Consider the following 19,303-nt stretch of genomic DNA (forward strand, 5'->3'; position numbering starts at 1 on the left):
CAGCTATTAACACATGAATCAGCAATTTCTGATTCTTATTTTTTGATAGTTGAACAAAACAATGTTCTTATTTTGAAGAGTCAGATCCTGAAGTTTTCATTTGTTATTCTGTAGGAATAAATATGCATTGATGCCTTGGCATGTTAAAAGAGTGAAAAATGGGAGGAAAAGGAAAGGGATTTAAAAAAATAACCCCTCCAAACTCCAACATTTTCCACTTCCTTGAACACTGTTTATGAAGTCCTCTTTTATCTGTTTACATAGACACAACCTGTTAGACTCCAAACTCCAACGTGATATTAAGAGTAAATTCACCCCCTAAATTTATGAAATTTTATACTCTCAAAACACTCATCATATTTGGCCCTGAGAGCTGCAAATACTGCAAATGCTGTACCACGTGCATGAAACATGGTTAAATTCTTACACTTCGTAGCATAACTTTTGTATACATGAAAACCCCTTTATCTTAGAACGGAAAAGCTGATAAGATTAAATGTCCTTCACAGAGGTCTAAAAAAGGTGTCTTTTATGAGCTCATGCGGTATTGCAGGACTTGGCCCTTATGGTTGTTCAGACAGTATCCTTTCTCTTTTTTAACTATTTGAAATGAAAATTCTAGACAATAATTGGTCGTGAGTATGCAGTTATTGTATTTTTTAATAGTTATGCAATAAACTATCAATTTCAGAGTTCACAGAAAAGGTCTAAGGACATTATTGCTAACACAGGTCATTGGCTGATCAGTGACAGGGTAGATCCAAAACTGGATTTGTAGCACTCAGTACTTGTCCCCTAAATAACAGAATTGTACGTTGATGACCTATTTTAGTGAAGTTGCCTCAAGTTATATTCTTTCAAAAAGTATTGACTTAAAGTGGAAAAGAGTATCTTCTTTTGGACTAAACTATGTAATTGTTCTGATTGCTTATTTCAGGTGCCTGAAATATGTTGTACCATAGTTACTCTCTCCACAGGGCTGGGCTTTCTCTGCTTTGGACTACAGGCCCCTAGATTTACATCTTCAAAGAAATGAAAACTATGCTCAGAATTTTACATTAGGAATGATTGTTCACATCAGTCAGACTGTTTCATTGCAAAGTCACTGTGTGAATGGGATCACAAAAGATACTCTCAAAGGCTTATTCTTATTTCTAGTTGGACAACCACTACACCATCACATATATCGATTATACATATGTTTTATATAAATATATTCAGATAAATTTACCTAAACATGAAGTACATACATAAAAATATATCTACCAAAAATGGGAACAAGCTGCCCAGGGAAGTGATTGAGCACCATCCCTGCAAATGTTCCAGAAATGTGTAAATGTGGCACTTGCGGACATGATTTAGATGGACGTGTTGGGTAAGTGGTTGCACTTGATGAATACAGAGGTCTTTTCCAACCATAACAATTCCATGATTCTATGGAAAATACACACTCACAAAAGCATATAATTAGTTTATTGTAGGTTGTATTTATATCATAAATAACATATATAAATATAATATGTATATTTTTAAATTATACAGACATATATACATATGTAATATTTTCAAATGCAACACCTAATCCAGTTGTCTTTATTTAAATAAAACTTGGTTTATTCTAAGTAGAAAGGGTAAAATACAATCTGCATGACAATGCAGTCACAGTGCCACCTCAGAAACTTCAACCAAAGTTTTAAGTCCTCTCACCTCCTTGTATTTCATTGGCAGCCTTTTAGGAATTGAACTCATGCATGAGCACTTCTCCTCATCCCAAGAAACTTCTGTCCTTTGTTTCTTTTGGAAAATGATGCAATCACTTGAAAATTTTCCTATTCCAGGTTAACATAAGCTGTTGCTCACTTTATTCACTTTATCCTTTAAAAATAATGCATTACTCATAATGATACTTTCAAATCTGCTTTAATCTGTATTTATATGATGAAGTATATGCAACTATGAACAATCTTTCATTTAGCTTCAATCTAAAACTGGCATTGAGCAATAGCCAACAGGGGTTTATTAACAGAAGTTACAGATGATTTTTATTGATTTAATCTCTGTTAAAAGCTAGTCTGTTTAGTACACAGTATTTTTCCTTCTTTCTCTGAACCAGGTGCATTAAATTAAATAGAAAGTACTTGGACATGATATAAATGCTAAAAAAGTCTGCTTGCCTTCCTTTATAATTGTCTTCTTCCCTAGCCAGTACAACCTTATTTAGACAAGTTTTATCTAGCCACAATCTTCCACTGTGAGCTCTGCAGCATGGATTGACCATAGTGCTTCTTCATGTCATGTTAGTGCAATGTGAGACTAATTCATGACTGAACACTCTTGGTGTAACTATTCACTAGAATTCAAAGAGGGTTTGTTTGGTTTGGTTTTGAACAGTACTGGGAAAACTAGAGCCAACATCCCAATAATTTATTCCTTGGTTCTGAAGAAATGAGGAAACATCCAAGCTCGAGGGAGAATGGTATTAGATTTTTATTTTTTAAAAATCCATTAGTATATGCAGAAGTCTGCTAGTGATCAGTGTATTATACTATAATCAAAGGTTTTCATCTGAAGGAGAGGTAATTCTTTAAAGGCTAAAATCACTTAACAAAATTATGCTCCACTCTATTGAATATTACATTATTTTTTAACTGTCTAATTAGAATGTTTTTCCCCCAAATCTGAGTGCATCGAAGAACTTATGGAGTTTATGGCTTTATGAAAAGCATTTTAAGTATTCATGGTGTTCAGAAGACAGAACATGTATTATGAGGAAATAGCTTAGCTTCCCCGCTCTCCTCCTAAACCCTTGCTGAGACTGAACTTCTTGTGCTGTGTTTCCAGTAAAAATAACACTATAAGATTTTCCTAGCCAAAACCCTAGAATAACATCCTTGTTTTCAGTTTCCTCTCTAGTGTGACTTTGAAAAATTACATTATCTTTAAATTGGACTGATATTTGCAGGTATTATATGCTTTTTATCAGTAATGTTCTTCTTATTACAACTGGATGAAGATCTTCTATGATTTTTTTCCATAGTTTCTCAGTGGAAAGAGGATTTCTGATTTGTTTCTGAAAATTTCTGCGGCCTATGAAAACATTCCAGCATCCAACTGCAAAAGTTCACGTAGGGAAGGTTCTTGGCAAGTGCCTGAGTTCTAGCTTCAATAACCGTGTTGATTTTGCCATGAGCTGGGCTTCCGAATCTGGCTTCCCTGTTCATGGCACCTTGAGACTGCCAGAATCTTTTCCCCAAAAAGGAATAGTGCAGCGAAGATGCACAGATGAAACCCAAGCTGTCTTTAGGGGAAAAGCTGGGAATGTTCAGCCTCTCAACTACAGATGCGATGTAGAACACCAAAAGGCTTGCAAATTGAAAAATGCCAGTTTGGAGTTTCCCACCCCAACCTGGAGATTTCCACTAAGAACCAGGGAAACAAAGCTACATGCCTTATCCTGCTCCAACCAAATCATCTCAAAGATAATATTATCACTTATTTTTTTCTGCAGCACTGCTAAACAAGGGTAGTTTGGAGAGAACAAGTGAAAGTTTCTCAATTCTGGTCCATCACTTCCAGAACAGTCTCCTAAGTCCCATTAGTTGTATTATGCAACCATCAATGTAAATGTTAATCCCATATCTTTGAGGAAACATACCAACCCCTGTTCCATTGCTTAGCCTGTTTGAGAAGAGAGATATTTACCTGTCTTCTCAAGGATCAACATGAGCAGATGAAGGGTACCGGAGAGATAACTAAGAAACTTTTCATTTTTAGACCTAGCCAATGTGAGACAGGCTAAAGAGAAAAAAACCAAAAAGCCCAAGCCTGTTTTTGGGGGGTTTTTTGAGACTTTTCTAAGCAGAACTCAGTAGTGAATGCTAGCAAGTCATTCTTCTGTGACTAGGACTTAATCATGACAACACAGTAATATCAGTTCTCTAATCTGTGTACACAGATGTACCTAGTTGAAACAGTCACTTGTGGTCTCTGCCCTTCTCATACCTCATAAATGCTCGTGGGGAAGAGACAGAAACTGTGCATTGTGTTCCTTGAATTTTCTGCTTCAATGGACCTTCACAAGGGCTTGGGGTCATTGGACTTCTGAGTTGGAGATGAGCAGTTGCTGAGCTATTCCATGGCTGAGTAAAGGAAATGGTGTTTGGTAGAGCTGTGGATGGACTGGCCCCATGGCACTCAGGCATGACACAGCCTGCAGTGAGTCCTAAACATGCAGAAGAAAGCAGTTCTTGCCTGTGAGATCTGGTTGCTTCAGATTGTTCATTCTTGATTAGTTTTGCTCTGCTCTGCTTTCACCATCTGATGAATCTGTAATTCACAGCAGCTGACTCAAGCAAACATTGCAGTTGTATTCTGACCCCCCACACACACCTGAGAAACTGGAGTGAATAAAAAAGGGGTGCTAGCACAGATCCAGATTACATCTGGGCATTTGTGTTTAGAACATTATTGTCTTACTCAGCATTTTAGAAAGTTTAATCACTGCTTCTTTCTGATGAGCCTGATATGGTCAAATTCCAACGTACAGAGTAGTGATAGCATTGGGAAGTACCACTGCATGACAAATACTCAAACTAAGGCTTACATTTTTCAAGTGTCCATTTGTAATTTTTTTTCTTTGTACTTTCATTTAGAAAGTTTACTCCCATCCCGTGTGAGACAAAAGTTCTTGGTGAAGTACTACCTCTTATCCTGTGTGCAACAATTTTATCTGATTTTTTAACCCATGCTTTATGAGCAATAGTGAGTAAAGTATAGCCTTTCTTTCCTGCTCTGTCTGGACCACAGACAGTGATATTGATCTTTTCTTGTGAAGATATTGCCTTGGAAGGCAGCTGCTCTCCTTCACTGCGAAATCTGCCATGCATTCCTCTCCAACTGCAGCCACTCTATGATTAATAGTATTTGGGGCCTGGCCACAGAACCTACATATTGGACATAAACCCTCCATACCATTTTTCTTTCTTTCTCATAGTTTGGAGAGTAATAGCCAAAATGTCCTACAATGTCTTGTGCCATTTACCTTAGACTCTGCTTATAATATGCCACTTCATTTTCCCTTACTTTTTTAAGGAAAACTGTGCTTCCTTTTTCTGTTCCTCCTTTATACCACTTGTCTGCTGGATTTGGGGTCAGGAATTTAGCTTGGAACTTGCTTTCATTTCCAGGTAGGCTTTTGTGCAACTTAAATAATAGTTTATATTTTTATTGTTATATATCCTTGTTTCACACCACTCTTGATGGCTGTCAGCCCAGAAAGTTTTACTTTTTGGTGACTTTTCTCTCAGCAAGATGAATATAGAGTGGAAGTCTGGTATAGACAGTATAATACAGCAGCAGCCAGTTGCTACTATGGGGTTAAAACCTGCCCATTATCACTTTACCTTCATGTTTTCACTGAAGTCCCTATTCTCTGGGGTTAAACACCAAATGAAAATGAAATTTCACCTGCTGTATGTTCACAATTATGAAAAAGAAGTTTGAAACCTGCACATGATTGTAGAAGGAGAGAATTGTAAGGATTATGATTTTTGTAATAACTTTATTTTTTGAGAACTCAGTATTTCTGAAGGCATCTGACATGTTCTTGACAAAGGTTTCTGGAGGTTATTTAGCAACCCAGCACACCAAATGCCTGTCTGTGACCATTCCTGATGCTGATGCCTGAGGACCTCAAAGAAAAAAATATCAAAGTATGTAAATAAATGACAGGATTAAAATGTCGACATTAAAAAAACACTGCACATTATAATATAGCCTTTCTCTTATGAGTGACAGGACCCTCTCACACTTTGTCCCCCTGAAGGCTTGGTTAAAAGAATAGCTGGGCCTCAGAAACATATCATGCAGTTTCCTTCCCTTTCCTTGTTCTTTATTAATGAAAATATTTAGATAAAAAGGGAACCTTGTTTCCTAGCAGTTCATCCGCCTCCCCTGTTTATTCTCTACCTGGTGTCACAGTCCTCCGAGTCTTGGCAGCACAATAATTTCCATAGCAGTTCTGCTGTGATGTCACAAGCAGAGGATTAGGTTTTCAGATTTTTAATAAGTAGAAAAGGAAAGATGAATACCTAAACAAAGACTCTGTCTTTAAGTAAATATCCTCAATAATGTGTGATAAGGAAAGAAAAACAGGGGAAATGTCTAATGCCTACGCAGAATTGTTTAAGAATAGTTTAGCTTTCTCAAACTTTTCCACACACTCCCAGATGGACTTCAGGAATGCCGTTGCCTTTTGTCTTTATCCTCTCTAGTTCTGTATCATTTTGTGTTGCAATATGCCTTTGTATATAAAAGGATGTAGAAATTGTAATGTTGTTTAAAGTGAACATTTGTTCCCAAATGGCCTTGTAACCCTTTGTGTAAACCTTTCTTCTTCCCAGGATTCTCAGTCTTTATCTCTACTTTGGAATGTCCTGAGAGATACCTGAAAGTCTCCTTATTGGTTGTTAACCCTTTCTTGTAATTGGTTGGTTTGTAAGACCTCCTGGACTCCTAATGGTTACATTGTGATCCCCCCAAGAGCTATTTAAGTCACTACCCAGAGCAATAAACTCTCTCTCTGCCTGCTCTCCCTGCTTGATGCTGGTGTCCTGTGGTCTCTCTGGGGGCCATGGGGCTCCACGTGGGTAGGGGGAAGGGAGGGAGCAACGCTCTCCCCCTGAAGCAAGGGGTAAAAGGAAAAGCCTCTTGCCTGGAGTTTCCCCTCCCTATCCATCTTCAACGTTCGTCACAATTTTGGGCAGCAGAAAGCGTTTGACAAAGTTTCAGACTGGAATGAATTAGATTTTAATGACCCTTTTGTAAAGCTAAGTGGCAGGATCCCACCTGACATACAGGGCTGGACTTCCAAAATAAATAGTGTAGGGAGAATTCATCTCAGCTGGAGGCAGATTAGGGTGGGTAGATGGGCTGGGGAGAATGAGGCAGTCCTGCTGCTTATTGTTCAGGGCTTGGGGCTGTGAAAAAACACAAGATGTGGTTCTGAGGACGCCCTCAGTAATTTTTAACCTGCACTGTGGGTCACACTAAAACAGATAGGTGGCTTGGACAAATTGGGTAGGTTAGTCAAGCATGTAAACAATTGAAGATTTTAACTGAGAGCACTATGAAGCATATGAAGCAATTTAAGTTTGACACCATGAATATAATCTTCCAGGTGTAGCTTGCATGTCTCAAATCCAAGTTAAAATAATCACTAGGGACCAGATCATGTTGTCAGTATTCCCACATGGTAGTTGTTTATTCTCCAAGTAATCCCTTTGAAAGTGAGACTGTTTAGAGCAGCAAGATCTGTTGTAAATAGGTACCAGCAACCGACCAGGTGGCAAATAAGAATTCTCTGAAAACTTATGTTTCCATATTTTAATTCTCTAACCACGTAAGATAACTAAAATAGAGCTTTAAGTGATTTGTATTTTTACTGTTACCAGAGTAATATTTCTGTGATAGCTATCCAAGTCATAACATTTCACACCATTTATTAGATAGGATGGTATAACTGTAGTTCTTGGGAAATCTGCAAGATATAAGATAAATACACTCTGGTCTATGACTGCCCTCCATAGTTCTAGTCAGTCCTGTATCAAGAAATTGGTTCTGATTTTCTGAAAATGTTGCACAAAATAAATGTAGCACAAAAATAAAAGATAGCTGTTGAGTAGACTGGATAAACAGTCTACTACCATCTAGTTCAAGCAGGTTTTCAGGACTGCATTTGCATTTCATGTGTATCTTACATAGACATGTGTATCTTACATAGACCTGTATCTTACATAGACATGAGTCATACTGTGAAGTGTTTTCTTATACATTCCTGTAATGAGTTATTGTGTAATATGTCCAACAGTGGTTTCATTTGCATATGCAATCATGGTAATTATATTTGCAAATAAAGTATGTATGTATTTACACACATGGGATAACCTTTTTTTTTTTTTTTTTTTTTTTTTTTTTTTTTTTACTATTTGGACTATATTTTTTTAAAATGGACATTTATCTTATTAATTTATCTGGTGTGCATAAGTCTTCCTTTTGAGTGGGAGCTATTGTAGCCTGCAAAATACTACGTTCTTATCTGCACTAGAAAATACGTTGGTTATAATTTGTACAGCTCTATCTCTACACCAAGTTGTAGAATATTGTGATGTTGAAACTTGTTGCAGTATAGAAAAGTATAGTGAAGTTCTAATGTTGTTTAAAGTGAACATGCTTCCAAAATGGTGTTAACTCTTTGTGTAAATCTTTCTCCTTCCCAAGATCCCTTACCTGTATCTTTGGAATGTCTAAGAGAAAACTGGAAGCTCATCTATTGGTTGTTAACCCTTTCTTGTAATTGGTTGGTTTGTAAGAGCTCCTGGACTCCAACTCGTCACTTTGTAATTCCCTCAAGACCTATTTGAGCAGATACCCAAAACAATAAACTCTCTCTGCCTGCTCACCCTGCTTGCTGCTGGCATCCTGGTCTCTCTGGGGGCCATGAGATGCTGCGAGGTGGGACGGGGAGGGCACCTTCCTCTCCAGGACTAGGGGTAAAAGGAAAGCCTCTAGACTGGAGTTCCCCTCCCTATCCACCTTCAACATTCGTCAGAAACTCTCACAGCTTCTCTTCGTTGCATGTTTATTTCCTGATGGCTGGAGTGCAAAGCCCTCCACAGCTGAGCTGTTCTCTCTAGCAGTTTACCTATGGCAGTATGGTCTCATCAACCATACATTTCCACAGCTTTTGTGATAGTTTTTCTGGTTCATATTTTCATATTCTCTGCTACTGTAGGTGAATTTACAATGAGTAGCATTACTAGTTCAAAGCTAGCCCATTTTCTCCTACTTTATGCTAATCGTGACATATGGAAAGACAGCCAGGTAACAAAAAAAAAGGAGAGAGAAAATTTAATGCCAGTAGGGGTGTTTGGGGATTTTGGTGGTTTTGTTTGGGTACAGTGTTGTCTAGGTTGTGGGGATGTGTTTTTTTTCATCTTTTATGAGAAATTATGAGAAATTGATTTCTTGACAATAAGATGCTGTGTCAAAGGCAGAGAGAGAAGGGTAAAAATAACAGGTGAGGTGAATGTGAAAGTAATTTCAAATTGTTTTCCTCTGCCATTTCAGAGTAGAAGAATCTGTTACTTCTAGATCTATTGCAGTTGCAACTGCAGGTATGTGGCCTTAAACCATGGGGTAAAATAAACAGTCTGTACAGGCAACTACTACTGATGAACTGTGTGCACTTGTGTTAATCAGTACACTTTCAGGCACTACAGGTGAATGACCAGCACTCACAGCATATAATCAAAGTATGATGTGGAAGCCCTGCTGTAACACTCCTTGAGTGTATTTAATTGAGGGAAATTTGTCAAAGAACTTGAGGATTATTTTTTCTAAGTATCTAAATTCAGACAGCAGTGAATACTTCAAAGACCCCAGCCTTTCAGAATCAGACCTGGGAAACAGGATATGGGATTTACCATGCTGAGTAGGGAAAAACATCGTTTTTATGTAGACAACATGAAAAAATAACAGGAAAGCAAACTTCTCGTAGTGCTGAGAATTCCCTAAGGATTTGAAACAGGGACTGTGTTTCTGCAGGTGCAGAGGGAAATGTCTTTGAGTAGGAATGACAGAGTAGATTTTTCTTAACTATCGATGATGCAAAAATATGTTTTGAAAGTCACAGGGACTCCCATATGATTTTAGGGTGTAGGTTGGATTAGACTGGATAGCCTGCTACCACCAATTCCTATTTTAGGAGTATGCATTCAACTGTTTGTTCCTGAAAGACTGGATTTCAAAAGTAATGCTGCGAGGGACTATGTGGAACATAAAATCAGTTCAACTTACCTTTGAAGATGTCTAAGGATGTAGCCTGGAGCTACACCAGGCCAGTATGAGAATCAGTACTCCCCAGAGAGGAGGTTCACACAGTCCCATCATCTTCTCTTCTCATATGGAGAGAGGAGGTGCCAGAGAAACTACTCTGGTGTTTCTGCTCCTTTCTGTTGGCTCTTTATCCAAGTTTCAGAACAACATTTTTTGAATTAAAAATTAGGGTTTAGTCTAATGTAATTCCAAAAATTTTTTGTTTGTGTCGCACCTCCCAAAAATTTGAGCCCAGGACTCTTCTGAAAAGGGAGATTTCCTTTTGAGCCTCGACCATAATATTACCTCCTACTCATTACTGGTGCTGATTCCTGAAGTAATTGCATTGCAATGGTCGTGGTTGCAAAATCTTAAAGCTTTTGAGATAAAATAGCAACCAATTTTAAAATACATCTGTTTTAAAAATCTGGAAATTCTACAACCTTGTAACAGTCATAGACCTACTAAACTGGAGCTTGCTTTCAACTTCCACTGAGGAAGCAGACTGAGAAGTGTACAGATGAGGATTCAGAGAGCAGGAGTCTGTTTTTTGAAGCCAGAATGTAGTTGTTACACTAGTCAAGGGTGGAAGTTCTTTATTTTCTGACTGAAGAGTTAATCCTTAGGTGGCCAGAGGAGCTGGATTTAGGCTAGGCATTTCAACAACAGCCTCTCTGACAGCTGGTTTCGGAACATTTTCTTATTTTATTTCTTTTTTTCAGTTAACAAGGATTAAAAAGAGAAAAAACAAAGCCAGAGAAGCAGAATTTGAGAACTCAGACATTAAAGAATCTGAAAAAAGAACATTTACCTGGTGAGGAGGTAGTGATGCTGTGGTTTCTGACATTGTTGTGTATTTTTCCATCAGGCAGCTCCTTCTCTCTTATCTTCATGAAGCCACATATTGTGACTGAAAAAATATTTAGATGAACTATGGATCACTATAGAACCACTGTGAGCTATATCTGATATTTTATCTAAAAACGTTAGGTAAAATTGTGATCTATTTTCTGGTAAAATCAAAGCTAAATAGAAATATGTGAGCTAAATATTTTTATGAAAATATTTTCTGATATTTTCTTTAGTGCAGACAGTATAATTTTTCAGCATTGTGCTGAAGAATAGGAAACAGAAAACATTGAAATTATCTGTTTTCTTTTATCATGATGAAAGAAAAATCAAATCACATAAATAACAAAAACATCAAACTACAGAAATAATTTTTCATATACATTTTCTTTTAAATTATTAATTGTGGAAGAATATTCCTCTACAGACAGTCTTCTGAGCATACTTGATAAAATTAAGAGATTAAGTAATTGCTAAATAAATCCCACCAAGTAACTTGAGAAACTTCACTTGTTCTTTCAATAATTTTAGTATTTTTACTATTATTTAATTAACCAAAACAATTTGCCTTTAAAAGGGCTGGAAAGTATCAAAGGCAAAGAAGAAAACTTCTAGGAGAGTTTATTACTACATATGTAAACAGGAAATGTTGGCCACAAAGGGGTATGTTTACCATAAAGACTTGGTGCATAACCTGTGAAGGTCACAGGTTTGTGACATGGAGAAATCCAGTTCCCTCTGGCAGGGCCTGGAGCTTTTTTAGGAGGAGGATTTGTGTCATTGACCTTTATTTATGGTTTGTTGTCATGTATTCTATGTGATGAAATGTTCAGCATTTCTTTCATGAAGATCTGCTTCAAATACTGGGTTTGAAAGATAACTTTACATAAACATGTAAATTGCACAAGAATCATGGAGTTTATTGAGTTTACCACTGAAGCTGATTTCAAATGTATGTATATGGGGTTTTTTCTGTTTGTATTAACAAAAACAAAGTGTTAATGCCAACCAATAAAAGAACGCACAAAACCTGCTGTGATAGGAACCAATTTTCAAGGTGATTCAGATGTTTCAGGTCAAAGCAGCAGCCATAAAAATGTGTTACTCTCATTGGTTTCAGAAGTCTGTCCTTCAGTCATGTGTACTGTGCTTAGCTATCAGAACACTTGTACCTATTCTTGTTCAACTTGCATTTTCTTTCTGAAGTTCTTCAGGATATATAATTTCTGTGAATCCTATACTTACTCCATGTGCTTTCCCTCCTGCTGTCTTCCTGTTTTTGTTCTGTCTCTTTCCTCTAGGGAAAGGAATGACTTTCAAGAGTATGGAAAAAAATGGATACTGGACTTGAAGATCCTCGTATTTGTCATTGTTTAAGGAGCTAATAAATCATCAGATATTTTATCTCATGCTATGGTAAGCCCTAGAGCTTCAAGCTCTGTTCCAAATTCCTCTCTGTCAGTGTCATCATAGTTGTTAGCTGTTTGCAATAATGATAGCAATCTGTCTTCACTTACTTGGTATCAAAATATGCTGTGGTAAAAAATTCAGATAAAGGGAAATTAGAACTCTTCAAATACAGATGGTGTAAGTTTAACTTCAGAAGTTTTCCAGCAGGAACCCACACTTGTCAACATCAGTTGCAACTCTTTAACCTGTTTTTTTTTTTTGTTTGTTTTTACTTTTCTAAGAATTTGTGTAACATAGTGACCACAGGAAAAGGAAATTTCTCACTTAAGCCAAGTGAAACTGAACAGACCTTTTTTTAAAATTTATTTTACAGGAAAGCTGCCAGATGGTTCTGTAGAGATCTCACACCAGTTGGGAAAAGAGACACTAGGCTTTGTTTCATTCTGCTATCATCTACTCAAGTTTCACTGTAGCATGAAAAGATAAAGCAACTGCAACAAACTTCATAGCAAAGTGAAAAGAAGATGCAGCAGCTGGCAGCAAATTTGGGGTCCAAGGCTGTTCTGATTGCTAAAATTTCTTGAAAGTATTTATCAGATGTACCAAATGGCAATAATGTCAGGTTAAATCTCACTGAAACTTCTGAAAATTAGGAGTTTCTTAACTGAAACCACTGAGTTTATAATGTGTTATCAAATCAGCCAATGTCCACACAGTTCTCAGAAGCAAAATACACAAGAGCATGTTTCCCAGCAATAAACAGAACTTCTTCCTGCTTAGTTATATCACTTACAAATAGAACCTGACAAATTTCAAAGCCAAATCACAAAACCGAGTCTTAAAGATAAGTTTAATCACATAATTAGTAAGGTATGAATAACCTTGGGTGAGGGAGACACGGTATCGGTTAAACTGGAAGGAATGCAGCAGTCATACTCATTAGGGAAAGCACTGAAAAATAAACAGAAATACCAGAGTTCAAAACTAGTCAGCAGCTGCATTTAAAAGAAGAAATATCAGACTATGCATTTCTCTTTGAGTGTCCTATATACTGAATTAACTGCAAAATTATTGCTAAGGAGTAAATTAGCCTGAAGTTTCTCTCAGTTTTCTCAGTTTTGTTGCTGTTGCTTTTTAATTGTCCAGAGCACATTTCACTAACACTTCATAAATACCAAATAATACCAAAAGGACAATCTGGGGAAACTGTGGTGTGATAATTCCAGTCAAGTGGGCAAATTCCATAAGGATGTTTAGAGTACAAAATTGCATGAGAAAGCACAAGATACATACTTTCTTTCGTGTCTGTGGTTGACTAAAAAAGGAAATGGAAATACCAATAAATATTCTACCTTGGTCAAACAACATGGTGGGAGTAATTCCTAGGGGGAAAGATTTTTTTTTAATGGAAAGGGAAATTTCAATAAAACCACAGTGTCTAACCCCTGTACAGGATGCCAGTGAACTGACCAGCAGCTTCACAAATGTTATGGATCAGTCAGAGCTGCAGTCTAAGCACTTTTCCTTCTTATTCCTCAGTGATTAAATCCCACAGGATGGGCAGAAGTATGGTCCTGACCACAGTTTAGCAGCTCAAGGTGGAGGAAAGGGAAGGCATGTTACTCCTTGCAAAGTAAGGGGGTTTTTGTGGGCTGAGGGAAGACTTTTGATTCTTGTTTCTACCATTTAGTGGCACAGTATAAAACTTATTGCAATATAAAATCTCACTCATTCTGTGTAATCTGTAGGGATAGCTTTTATCTTCACAAAGAGCAATCCTTTCTCACCACAGCTGCAGTCTGTGCTATACAGGTTCCAGATGATTTTGAGAGTCTCCTACAGTGTCTGCAGTCTCCTTTGCAATCTCTCCTAAAGGCTGAAATACAGTCTCTCCCAGCTGCCACTCAGGATTATATTTAAATCTTTTTTTTACTTCTTTAAGACCCATAACTTCTTGCATTTAATGGACCATTTAATCATAGTATGACGAAGAATGTTTAGGTAGACTTCGTATCATTTTAGGACACAGAAATTAAGTTGTATGATGAAGGACATTAAGAGATAACAAAACATTGAATGAGCCCTATTCATGTGTCAGTTTGATTTTGTCACATGCCACAAGATGACATATCCATAAGGCCTATTGTCCCCCTCTGGACTCTGAGAGGCTGCTGATACTGTATAGCATCACAGTAAAGGTTGGTAGGAATATGATGTAATTGATTTTCCATTAGAGAAATCTACTGTGACAGAAACTTCTTTGTTAAACAAATCATAGCATTTTTGATCTTTTAAGTAAAAAATGTTAAAAAATATCCAAAAGACCATTTTCACATTTCAAATTTATATTAATAATTTCAAAGTAATTATTTTCTTTTGAAACTTCTTCCCGTGTTTTGAAGGAATTTGAATTCCCAGTGTAATGTTTCACATTTATAAAATTAAAACACTTATGTTCATCCAATTTGGCCTTTCCAGACATGAAAGTATCCATGAGCTTGAAAACCAATTTTCTGACAAGGCATAATTAAACTTATGATAGAAAATATGAATTAATTAACTATAATAATTAGCAAGATTTGTAATCTTGAAAAAAGCAGTGAGTAACTTCAGTTAGTCATAGAACAAACATCCTATAGTCATATAAGAATTCAGTAAATCCACAATAAAGTAAATTGAAAGTAAATTTACTTTTTAAAAAAATTTCAGAGTCAGTTCTTCTTGAGTGAAAAATTATTATTATTTTCAAAGCCAAAAGTTATATTCAGATACTCAGAATAACAAAAGGCTGTAACCTACAACTTCATTTGAGTGGTCTTGTATTGATTCCACTGGGAGTCTTGAAAAACTGTGACTCAAAGTGAGTGAAATGTACTGCAAAAACAGATCTTTGCATTTCTAGGCACTCTACAGAGACAAGCAAGCATTAAGATTCTTGTTTGACAGCCACAAAAGATGATGACTCGGAGGAGGTTAGATGGGCAGTTATGAAGCAGGAGAAACAGCTCTGGTCCCACATACTCTGAAAGCCCTGATGCTTCCCATCAGAAATTTTCCAGCTGTAGGAGACCTGAGGAACTGTTCAGGATGGGCTGTGTAGCTTTTGTACAGCAACCTGTAAAAGAATCCCAAAGTGCAATATTTAAAATTTGTAGAATGGATTATTACTACTTATCACCTAAGTCCTGATGAAGCAAAGAGCTTAAGCATCACTGCTAATCCCTTTGACTTGAATGAGCTTTGAGTCAGTTGCTTTTTTGTATTCATACCCTTTATTGTAAGTGTTTTCTGATGCAAAACAGAGTCTAAGTTGGTTGTATTGCCTACTTGCATACAAATGCTGTAGTTGTTGTTTCCTATGGTTAGTTACCCAGTCCAGAAGCATGAAACTTGTTCAAAGAATCCAAAGCAGCATCATATCACACTGCTTATTGGCTGGTATCCTGTGTACACAATATAATGTATGCAACAATATGATCCTGAGAGGAATCTGGTGCTTTTAAACATGGCTTATTCTTTGGAGCATCACTAACTCTTTGAAATCTCTTCAGAGCAATTACATGAAAGAAATATCCTATTTAAATGTAAGAATGTTTATTCTGTTTTTCCCATGATTTAGAAAAAAAATGTGATAGAGTTTGTGATAGTAATTGCTTCTGCAACAGAGTCTAGTGTAATTGCTTTTCTTAATAAAAATTCAGCAGGTTATGCTAAATATTTAGCTAGGACATACATGAAAAAAATCCAAACCAAGCCTACAAAATAAACCCCTGCATCCTAATAGTTCCAATAGAAAATGCAAATGTCAACCAAGAAGGACACTTAGAAATATCTGTAAAATGCATTCGTAAGAAACATGGAAATTAAGTTGAACACTTCTACCACTATTTTACTTCCAGGCATAACTAGCTAAACACATGATATAAGGTCTTGTCTGTTTAGGATAAACAATTGTTCTCTTAATAATAGAGCGCCTTTTTTTGTATCTGTTTGCCTCAGAAATGTTTAATGTGAGATGACATCATCCCATACATACAGACATGCTAATGACTCGTTTCAGCATTTGAAGGAAGAAAATCTCAAATTAAAGCATTGCATGAACAAAAAAGACTTCGGCAGTAGGTCTAAACTACAGAAATGTAGCTATGAATATAGTTTTGTGAAAAAAACCCACAACACTTTTCATCAATCGTTGGCTCATAATTGGAATGTTTTTCTTATTAATTTCATTCCTACATGTTTGCAAGGGGGTGAGAGCAAGAGTGAGAATGAGAGTGTTCTATCAGTAACCTTGGAAAAGTATTAGACCAGTCTTTTTACTTAAGCATAATGAAAAAATATAATTTCCCAAAGATCTAACCAAATATATGGGAAAGGCAGTTGAGACATACAAGCAAGTATATATGATGCTCCAAAATTTAAATGCTGTTGTCTGAGTTGAAAAATTAGCATCATTAATATCAAAGTCCTAAATAAATTGCCAGGTAAGTGTGAGAAATATGTAGAAAGTAAATTATTAAGCTTTTCCTGAGCCTTGAATAAAAGAACTGTTAATTTTTAAAGAATATGTTACTGAAAGGATATGTTTGTACAAGGATGCAGATAACAGCACTTTACTGTATTTTGGCTCCTCCTAAAGAAAAGTATAATGAGCATGTATCAGTTGTGAGAAAACAGAACAAAGGCAAGATAGGGAGGAAGAATAATAATTACTTTGAGGTGTGTAAAAAATGACCTGTTTGTATCAAAAGGTGAGTCCAGAGGAGAACCATAAGGGTGATCAGAGGGCTGGAGCAGGTCTCCTGGGGAGCCAGGCTGGGAGAACTGGGGTTGTTCAGCCTGGAGAAGAGAAGGCTCCTGGAAGACCATAGAACCCCTTCCAGTACTTCATGGGCTTATAAAAAGGAGGAAGAAGGACTTGTGAAAAGGGTATGGAGTGACAGGACAAGGGGTAATGGCCTTAAACTAAATGAGAGTAGATTTAGTTTGGATATTAGGAGGAAATTCTTCCCCATGAGGGTGGTGAGGCCTTCGCACAGATTGCCAAGAGTAGCTGTGGGTGCCCCATCCCTTGAAGTGTCCAAGGCTGGGTTGGAGGGAGCTTTGAGCAACAAAATCTAACAGAAAGGTGCTCCTGTTCATGACAGTGTGGTTGGAACTAGGAGAACCTTAAGACCAACCCAAGCCTGTGTATGATTCTATGAAAACGCCAGATTAGTATTGGTGGATTTCTGCTCACCACTGATGGTATGAATAATTTTTTGTACGTAATTTATTCATATTTATGTATTTTTATCAAAGGAAGTAGGGCCTGATCTTAAGGATTTTGAAACTGATGCGAAGTTTTTTCTCTTTTTATTTTGTGTTCACTGGATTCATCTCATGGAGGATAGCAGAGCAAATGCAGGAGAAAGGCCTTAATTACAGGCTCTCACCCAGACCATTTCTGACTTGTTTTAGGGGTTTGCACACTCTTCTGGAGGCAGGTGTTTGCAACAACTTTCTGTAAGTGTAGTTATCTCACTGTCATCTGTACAAAAGCACACCTCTTATAGAACTGGCAATGGAATGATTAATGCAGTAGCTTCAATCACACATACTTTAGCCAGCTTTGTTGCTGTTTTTCTTTCAAGGCAATTATCACCTCAAGATGTTGCAGTTTTGTTTTTAAGTCGCTGAAATAACTCCAATGTATAGAAACCTCATCATGACTTTCAAAAGCTAACTTTCAATAGCTGACATTCATGTTAAAATTAATTAGATGTGCAGGGGTTTTTCAAGTTCTGTGTAGGTATGTAATCTCTAAATACCCTTAAAACCTTTAAATACCAGTACCTTGATAAATACCAGTATCGGCTTTCAGGGACATCCTTCCAGGAAGTAATAAGCTCTCTGTGTAGAACAAAACTAATTTCTTTGTGACATTTATTGCACATGCTTTCTGGCTAAAACGGATAAGTCATTTCAGGCTATAGAGTGGGAAAAACAAAGAGGTTTGTATGATTGCTACCTCTTGCAGATTACGTAGAAAATAAAAACTCTGTGTTTCCGAGGTGGTTTAACATCTAAGTACTTAAGCACTACCGTCAAATACAAATGGTTGAAATGTGCATACTACCATTTGTTCAAATTAAAACAATGTGGCAATACATGGAGAAAATACAGAATAATATTTAAGGGGTTTTTTTTAATTCTTGCAAGAAGAAAGGCTCAGCCTGGCATTTTTTCCCAATGTAGGATGAAATACTACTAGGTAAACAGCTCCCATCAGTTGAGAACTTTATTTCTCCTTGTCATAGTTGTGGGTTTGCAGTTACAGCCTGGCAGTTCTCAGAACAATTTGTCTCTCCGTAAACTTCTCCAAACATGAAGTTCAATGAGTTATGGATTTTCTATATATTGTGTTTGAAAAGTGCAGGTACTACAGCACCTCAAATGAATGATCATTTCCCATTTTACCCCTAATACATGTGAAATGATTTTCACTTCAGTCACTAGTGTCACACAGTTCAGTCACACACAGAAGTCAATAAAGACACTTCCCTCTTGAGTTCCACATGTCTTGCAAGGCAATAGGTCCCTCTTCCGTCTCTTCCTTCTTTGCCCGAAGCATGGGAATTTCCATGCAGCTTTCATTCTCAAGAGACCACCCACCCCCAGTTGCTGACAACATTTACTACATGCTTGCTGTGCATTTCCCAGTAAGGAATGAAGCCACATTCTTTGGCCTCTCATTTAGTTTTCACAGTAGCTTTGTTCCACTGACAATGCATGGTCCTGCCTAGCTGGATTCTGCAAGACTGGCTGTAAAACCAGTTTTAAGGGCAAATGTTTACAAGTGGCATTGCTTACTCATTAAATTCTCAGGCAGTCAGAATCCAGGAACTGAGTGTCATAGCTATGAGTTTAAAAGCAAACAATTGGGACTATTAGCCTGGTCCCCACAACAGCATCCCCACCATTCTCTACTTTCACGAAAAGCATTTTGGTGCCACAATATGAAGCCAGGAGCTGCCACACACTGAATTCTATATGTAACTCTGAGTGCTTCATATTGCAAAGTACTGGTACAAGAAAAGGTTCACATGATCCAAATAAAGCGTATGATCCATGAACAGGAGTGGCATAGAAGTGGGAACATGTACACTGGAGCTCCTCTCTTTGGAAAAGT

This window comes from Myiozetetes cayanensis, unplaced genomic scaffold (genome assembly GCF_022539395.1).
Source record: "Myiozetetes cayanensis isolate MyiCay16 unplaced genomic scaffold, myiCay2020 scf4, whole genome shotgun sequence".
Taxonomy (NCBI): Eukaryota; Metazoa; Chordata; class Aves; order Passeriformes; family Tyrannidae; genus Myiozetetes; species Myiozetetes cayanensis.